Source organism: Pygoscelis adeliae, unplaced genomic scaffold, assembly GCF_000699105.1.
Source record: "Pygoscelis adeliae isolate BGI_AS28 unplaced genomic scaffold, ASM69910v1 Scaffold361, whole genome shotgun sequence".
NCBI lineage: Eukaryota > Metazoa > Chordata > Aves > Sphenisciformes > Spheniscidae > Pygoscelis > Pygoscelis adeliae.
Genome location: NW_008824187.1, coordinates 195,127 through 204,263, shown reverse-complemented (window position 1 = coordinate 204,263; position 9,137 = coordinate 195,127).

Below are 9,137 nucleotides of genomic sequence, written 5' to 3'. Positions count from 1 at the left end.
AGGCGTTTATCATAAGATGAATTTTTTATAACCAGGAGTCACAGTAATTATGAAGTTATGTTTTCCCAAGTGACATTCATCCAGCTATACCCTTGAAGGAGGTGGACGCTAACATCTTACAACCTACCAAGCTGGGCAGCCAGAAATCTCTCCGATATGCGTTAGCTGAATAGCACAAATGAAGCCCTAATCCAAAGCCACTGCAATCACTGGGAGTCCTTCCATGGTTGCTACAGATTTGGGAACAGACTTCTGATTAACCTAAGTCCCCGATCCTGCAATTATACTTTGGCAGAGGTTTGTCTGCACAGATCCAATGTCAATCCCACTGTTGGGCAGTATTTCAGAAGAAGTCTGAGTGGGAATTTATGACGGAGACAAACCTTTACTGTTACCAAGAGATTAGTAAAGACTTTGTGAAGAAGTGAAAGGGATCTGTGCCTCAGTCCCTCTTTGCCTGTCCATGGAGGAGCAGACCGTATCGCTCTGTTGGGTTGCTTGCAACAAGTTCAAAATGGAATTCTCCATTTCATTAAGCATCCAGTGTCCTTACAATTGGCAGCAAAATTGGAAGCTTCCTTTAATTTAAGCCTGTTCTGTGATTAATGTCTCTGCTCACTATCCATGCTGCCAACTTAGATTAGCAACGAACGTGCGAGCATTCCAGAGCAGTAGATTCTCAAATACTTTTTTCCTTCCTCATCTTCCTCACACTTGATACTGGATTAGATCTGGGAAAGGTGCACGTCCGGTTCAAAGCATCCTGTCTTGAGAGCTCTGTATGATTTGGAAAGAAGCCTTTAGTCAACAAGTGCTCAAACTGTGCTTGCCCTCACTCTGGATGAACTTTAAGCGTCCTGAAAATGCTCTGTGGAGATGGTCTTAGTCTGGAGTTCTTAAAAATGGAGTTATACATACACTTTTACTCTCCCTTTTTGCATATGCACGTCGCTGTAAGAGGATGGAATAGCACTTGTGGTTATTACTCTCTTCATTGTCAAACATGCAGTGCTGAGGATGGGAGAGCATTCCTCCACCCTTCTTTGCCCCCATTTACAAGCTTCTCTAGAGGACTCAAATGTGACGTGCCAGATGAGACTTATTTCAGCAATAGACCCTTTCCATAAACTGCCCATCAGTATTAAGACCTGAACTGCCCAGAACTGAGCTGTTGCGAGTCAGGGATCTTCACGTGTTGTTTTCTGTTGATCCATAGATCACTAATACCATAAATAGGCAACTTTGAATTGCCCAATAGGTAACAGCAGTCATTCTCTCTCAGGTCTCTTTTAGAGGTGATTTCTAGACTATTGGTAAAAGTGATGAGATCATTAATAGTCTACTTGAAACCCTCTTCCCTCCAGAACGTCTCCCTAATTTTTGGAATCTTTCCCATCCATTTCTGGTCATACTTCTCTCGATCTGAAGTACTGGCACCGACTGTCAGAAGGTAATTCTCCTTCTACCCTGCAAATACAGACACTGTCTGTTTCAGCAGCTTTCCTCTGAGAGAAGCACTTTCTGTCTGTCTTTTAGCCTAGCTGACAGTCCCAGAACGCCTCTAGACTGGTTTTCATTCGCTTAATTACATGACTTGCCTACATTTTACAGCATGGCTTTAGGAGAGCACAGAGCCTGAGCAAAAAGCCCCGAGTGGACTGCAGCTGTGAAAGCTCTCCCACTGACCACTGGCATGTCTTATCCCTCCGTTGCATCTCCCTGGCAGTCACTCATCCTTCCTGCTCTTTTAGTCCTTTGTACGGTCAGCCTGGCAGCAACACTCCCAATTAGCAGAAATTACCACAGCGCTTTTTCCTCATTGGTTTTAATAAAAGAGAAAAAAAAAAAACCCAAACAAAAAACCCCCCACACCAACAACCAAGGGTTAGCAGCCAGCCCGCACTTTCTTTTTCATGTCTTACTGTGCACCATAAATAACTACCTATACTTACGTTCTGCTGCTCAGCAACAACTTGCAGCTTTCATCGCTGTCTTGCAGCAAAGCTGAGTCACTTAATGCCTTTGTCGAATTCCCCAAACGAGATGTCCGAATCCCCATTTTAAAAGCCCGGATCACCCTTCTCTCTTGCCTTGACAACCATCTCATCGCCCCCACCTTGTGCATTGTGAATACACCCGTTTTCCTTCTTTTCACAGCTCTTAAGATGAGTCCTTGACAAATTAATCGGTTCCTTGTCCTTTCTGCACAAGTGACTGTCAACAAAGCAGATGGTGCTGTCCCTTACAACACCTTGTCTCTTATATATCTCTCGCTGAGTCTGCGTCCTCCAGTTTTCTGACAGGGGCTGCGGCATGACTAATTCTTTTTTTTTTTTTTTAATAATACTGAAGGCAACAGACTGTTGCCACAGGACATTGCTCACCTGGTCACAAAGATGACAATACACTGAAGTTGAAAGAAGTATGCGAATGAACAGAAATGCATCAAGAACTCAGCCCTTCCGTAAAAACCTGAGGACGATTAACAGTCTGTTGACACAGGACAATTCACGATCCTGTTTCCCAGGATTCCTTATAATCTGAGAAGACTAGCACGTGCCCATGGCCCCCTGCTCAAGCAGGTTTGACTTGTACAACGAGGGAACTGTCACGCTTTCCCGAAATGGCCTTCAGTTTTCTAACTGAACCTTGGAAATCTGGAGATCACACAGCTTAAGCATCTAAAATGCCTCACGGCTACTATGAATTGCCCAGTTCACCAGGAATTCCAGCCCTTGCTTCTTCCCACATTCCTGAACAGAATAAAAACAGACTAATGAACACAAAACCAGAAAGCTTTCCCTTCCCCAGTACTGTTTGTACCAATACACCCCAAACTCCAGTTTCCAAGGCTAACTTTTGAAAATGGAATTTATTAGTGACAGATTTCATTTGGAAGAGTCGTTCAAGCTGAAAACACCAAATATCAACAGTTCATCTCACCCTCCCCCCTGTTTTGATCCTCTGTTTCATAATAAAAAGACGCTGAGATTTCAGTGGAAACTGCTAGAAAAAGAAATTAAGAATCTCTCTGATGCAGAATACCTACTCCAAACCCACACATCAAGTCCTCACAGACTGACAGAGAAGCCTCAGTTGAAAAAAAAAACCCCCAAACCCCTCCATTGGGACCACCCACCCTACATGAGCCAACACCAGCTTATTCCACTGGTATCAGACATCAGAGCCATCAAAGAACTGTGTAGGAAAGACTCATTAGTAATGCTCCTAGCTTAGGCGGATGAATCAATATCCGTGATAAGATCAGTGTCATCCACAAATGAGACTTCCACTGTGGCATGCATTAACAAGAGGCTGCGAAATGGTGCTATGAACTCAGTGTGTCACTGAAACACGTACACCACATCGCCGAGTGGGCGAGGAAGAATGGAATAGACTTCACTATTTCTTTTATATGAACTTTTATGTGAATGTAAGAGGGGCTATAGTATGTATAAAGCATATATCCATTTAATATGCTGATTTTGCTACGGCGTTGCTGCCTATATAGAAAGGACTTCAACCAGGGGGTCCGGCTACATAGCCTTTCTAAGCTTCGTGATCCTGAAGGACGTTGATATACCCAAGCAAGGTGAACTGAGACCCGGCCTGCAGATGTTGTGGTGCTTAGGCTCATCGCCAGACCCAGCCAAAGGCTTTTCGGCACCGTAAACAAAACTAAACTTTGGAGTGACGAAGCTGGGATGGGAAGCTAGAAACAGCCACAGAGAGTCTGGTAGGCTGCTCTTGCCACCAGAGAAAGAAGAAGAGGTGCAACGGTAAGCGCTGCTTATGGAAAGAAAGGGAGCTCTTCTCTCCTATTAATATATACCAATGGCTGCTCTCTCAAACACCTCAGCTTCTCCCTTAATAGCTGCAACAAGCTGTACTTTATTGGGCTCTGGGTCGTGGTCTTTTTCCTTCTACTAACAACGTGCTGCCCTAGATGACCGTTGGTTTTGGCTATGCCTAGGGCCACCTACCCTGATGCTGCTTTTATTCTGGAACCAGCTTTCTGTTTGGGGATAGACTTTGAGCTGGGGAAAGAAAAAAAAAAGCTCAGGACAGACTGCAAAACTTCTTTCAGTCATAACTGAAGTCTTAGCCCTTTTTCCCCTCCCGCTCAGCTAAAGCTCTGGAGTGGATACAACACATAAGAGACCCGAGTCCTGGGGGAACGGCCCAATAATTCTTGACTTCAGTGAGATAGATCTGCCAGAGCATCTATTACTAATCAGGGAACTGGGGCCAGATCTAGCAAAAAAAGTAGCATTTCCCATGAACAGCAGTACTTTCCATGCAAATATAACATTCCTCCTCTGCCGCCGGATTCTTCCCATACATATACCCCCTTCCTCCCCTTTATGTTGTATCCGGGAGTCTTGACACTGTCTCATACAAGGCAGCTTTCACTTCACTCTTTCAGCAATTCCTTGCAGTTCAAGAGGTCTGAAGTCAGCCGCAATGTTAGACAGGGACAAATGCAAATGCCTAGGGCCAGACCTGTTTAGATTTCAGCATAAATATAAATCACCTCTGATTCCGTTTTTATTTGCTGCCTTAAGCTAGTCATTAACACATTGAAAACAATCTGGGTGCAATCATTTTCTTCTGATCCAACTCCTTTCCCCTGCACTCAGCACTCCAGGAGAACATATGGGCTGCTTCTGTCACTTGGCTCCTGATTTACACCAGCGTAAATCTACGGAAGTCAACAGAATTCCCCAGGAGCCGCACTTGGCTTTGTTGCATGTGAGCAACCGCTGAAATCAAATGAGCGCCTGTGCCGCAAAGAGGTCGCCTTGCACGAACATTCCTCAGCCTGGGGAGGATGCGCCCAGTGCCGAGAGGGTGCAAACACCTCTGCCCCACACCTCCAACGCACTGATGGCTGGCAGAGCTGGAAATACACTTCCACACGTAAGAGCTTACATTCTCAAGTAGCCACCAAGTGCTTCAGAAAGCTGAACACATCTAGTTCGGGAGAAAGAACTTCAAGAGGCCCTTTTCAGTTTTCAAGTGCGCGTGTGTGTGTTTGGGGAGGGAAGGTTAACCATTTTACAGGGTATGTTTGTTGAGAAAGAAATTACCAGGAGACCAATGAAGACAGAAAGCTTTGGAGAAGTGCACCGTAGGTTTAAGTGCAGGTTAGCCAGCGCTGTCCCTGAGAACAGCTTTCTCATCTAGTGTTCGTTATTAGTGTTAATTCAGGTTTCAGCTGCACAGTCAATCAGTTCAAATAGTCTCTGGCTGGGATTTCTGAAGGAGGAGCTTGGCAGAGGCAATTCCTACTCTGCTTCCCTGTTTACACCAGTTATTTATACTCATCTCCTACTGTCAGCAGATCCAATCGAGCTAAAAAAGCTAAGAGGGCACAACTTTTCCTCCTTGATCTGCATTCTCCACGTTACAACCACTGCAGTTTTAGAAAGGTTTCATTTAGAGTTTTCTCCTGTCAAACCTTCTAGAAGAAAAATATGCTGATATCTCCACCATTGCCATCCCCACTTGCAAAATGGGTACAGAGATACTACGAATATGACACTGCTACTCCTCAGCATTTCCAAATGAATCAGCTCCACTCAGATTTCTTCAAAAATCATAGTATTCTCTGCAGCCGATACCTACAACTTTCTTATTACTGATCCTCAGTTTCTTAAAACTTCCAGGATAAAAAGGAATCTCTCTTTCTAGAACTGCTTCTCTCTAATTAGGTGAGAGGAAGTGCACGAAATCTGAAATTCACTTAGACTGTGACGGCAGTAAGACAGTTTTTAGGAAAACATAAAACAAACGCAGGGAGTTTTGTGATAAAATGGGAAGTGGGTAAGCCAGGAAAGGTAGGGTTTAGGCTTACTCACAAAAATCCGGACCTGGGTCATTTCACTTTATCCTCACTGGTTTGTAAATTCAGTTTGATGAACATGTACCTGTGCTTATCCCATGGCTGTTAGGTCTGTGCAAGTGTCTAAGGGAAACCGAGAACTACATTTTCATTGCTGCATGAGTTAGCAGCACTTAAGTCCAGATTTGCACGTGTAAGAAATGCCATACACTCCGCTAATCTCAAGCGGCAGGATAGCAAAAGGGGTAAGAAATAGCTCTCGGCATCCTATTACTGACAGCAGGATGAGCTCAGGGAGTTTCTCTCTGACCCTTGGGCTGTGCTGAGGGTTTATGATGGGAAATGGACACACCCCAACAGATCCCATCCCCTCAGAAGAACACAGGGCTTAGGAACCACCCTGAGAAGACAGCCATCTTCCCAACCAGGTTCTTCATCCAGGCACGTGGCCTTGCTGTCCAGACCCAGTAAGAGATTGCTCTTTACTGTAACCCTTAAAATCGCGCAGAACCCGGGAGTCACACACAGCTCTTCATACCTCCCCACCTCCTCAAATGGATGGTTCGTGGCACTTTTCATGCTCAGATGGGTCAGCAAGTTGAGAAACTAACAAGCACAGTCTTACAGGCAGTAAGCCAGGTACGTTACTCACACCTGGGCAGCAGGATTGGGCAGCCTATATCTGCTGATTGCCACTGAAGGGGTAAGTGGCAGAGAGGCAGCAAAGCGGTGTAGGTGGTGTGCTTTAGCAGAGGGTAGGTTTTAGCCAAGGACCATTGGGCACAGCTTTTCACTTAGCAAAGGCACCACAGGGTCTTTGCTGTCTGTGCAGGGCAGAGAGGGCACCAATTTGCGCCATCTGAGCCAAGTGGTCTCAGAGGCAGCAAGCAGCAAAGGTCACAGTTAGAGGTGTCTCAAAGTGATCTCCTGAGCCAGACTTTTGGCAGGTGTAAATCAGCCGAGCTCCTTTGAAGTCAGTCTGTGCTCATTGACCTAAGCAGCAGAGCCAACCTCCTCTCTCCAGGAGAAGGCCCTGAATACCACTTTTCCCTTGGGGGAAACTAAATTTACAAATGCTTACAAATCCAAGTTATTGTGATAGAGATCTTGTAAACTGTGAACAAGAGTTGATTTACTCATCGCCACCCCCTCCTGACCTTATTGAAATATCCTCCTGGTGAAAATCAATTTTTCATTTTTAAAACAGAGTATTTAATTATCATCCATATTGATTTAAAACTATCTCAAGCTGCGTGGATGTTACTCAGCAAAAGCAGGAGGCAGGAGCGATCCCTCCTGCAGTAAGCACTCTCACACTGTGCAGGCATTTCTGACTGGGCAGGTTTTTCCCGCTGGAAGGCTTTTCCTCAGGAAGGCAAACCAAAAGCTTGCTGGATAGCATGTCTACTATCCCAGGGGATATTTAGCTTCAAAACGATGCCTTGCCATCTCTCTTGGGTAGTAATTACAGTTGTGGCAAGATGTTAGTCTAATCCCTCGTCCTTTTTTTTTTTTTTTTCCTCTTCTTTTTTTGACATCATCTGTAGGGACTCGGAGACACGTGTGGATGAAAGAGCTCTGGGCTGCCGCAAGCCTCCGGGGAGGGAGCACCGAGCTGGCGGAGCCCCCTTCCACGGGCTCTGCGGCTCCTCCAAGCAGACGCAGAGTGCGTGCCCCCCACCCCTGTGCACTCACCTGACGGAGCGGCGGCGGGGGGGCTGCCTCCCCCCGGGGCAGCTCTCGCGTGCCCGGGCTGCAGCCGCTAGATGTGCTCTGAGCACATCCCCAAGCTCTCCGCAGCGAGGTGGGAAGGCCCAGAGGCCTCGTTCCGATGCGTCTAGTTCAAAGAGAGTTGCCTTTAATAAATAAGAAAAACTTAGCGAGGGGTTAAGAGCTATTTATTTGTTATGCTTTTTAATGATACACTGAATGCTCCAGCACTTGTACCACATTATGCAGGAAGTCAGTGTGCTAAAACATGATAAAGTAGTAAGAAAGAAATATATAGATTTCCACTTCAGGGGGAGGGAAAAAAAAAAAAAAAGAAGAAAATCTGTACTGGCATGCATTTTCCTTCTCTCCCTTCATTTGCCGATTTTACATGGTTGGTCATTACCATACTGGCTGGATGTGTTCACATCAAATAGGAGAAAAAAGAAAATATCTAAAAAGGAAGACTCCTTTGTCCCTACCTAATGTGATGAATATGTAAAATCCACTTGGACCAAGTCAGCCCACATCTCTGCATGTTATTAGCTTGTCAGCTGAAAAGCAGGCAAAAGCTCTTAACCAAGGAGCTGCTGCTGAGTGCCTTGGAGATATTTTAAGTGAAAATGAGACCTCCTGTCCTTACGCAGTTCTAGCTAAATATGCAATAGGTAACAGGGGAAGAATGACTGACTCCCTAGGATAAAAGTAAATCTTCTTTCGTATTAATGAGCAGCCACGAAAGAAACTGTTTTCTCAGTAAATTATACAGCTACCTATTGATATGGGAAGGCTGGCTGCTTGTCTAAATACAAGGATGTTGAAAGCAGGGATCACCGCATAAAACGTTGATGAGAATTAGCAGAACATATCTGAGGTAGGAGTATATCTAACTTCACATAGAAATACTGGAAAACAAAAGTGATAAAGGTTGCAAACCTGCTGCTTTGGAATTACCACTTTGGAGCTACAATCTATCAAAGGTCAGGTGAAGGAAAATGATAATAGTTGTCCACCTCAGGATTCCCCGAATTCGCTCACCCTGGACTTTGCAGGAGGAGAGATTCCCACCCAGTTCACGTGACAGCTGCAGCATCGGGGGTACTCACAATTCTGAAGAAAACAATTGCCAACCGATCGGGCGTAGTCCCTTAAGGACTAGCGAGGAATGAGAGCATTCAGGAAAGCTCTTCTTTGCCAGAAAACCGCATCTTTTGCTCACCATCCAAACCCTAGCAACGATACTACCAATTCATGAGTGTCCCCCCTTTTGCCAGTTCTCTGCCTTACTATGCCAGCGATTCCCTCACCTCCCCTGCTGGAAGTGGGAAATGAAGTTCTCACGCACACTTGTTAAATGACTATGAAAAAGTACTGCTGTAAATATTATTTGAGGTGTCTTTTCCCCATGCCCTCTTTAAAAAAAAAAAAAAGTCAAAATCAAGAACTAACCAAAATAATGCAAGAGAAGAATCTGGAGATCTTTGACCCATTTCAGTCTGCGAGAACTAACATATTTATTACCCTCCCTGTCCTCCTCTAGTTTTTGTTTAATTGAAGACTCAGCCATGAAATAGAAGGATTA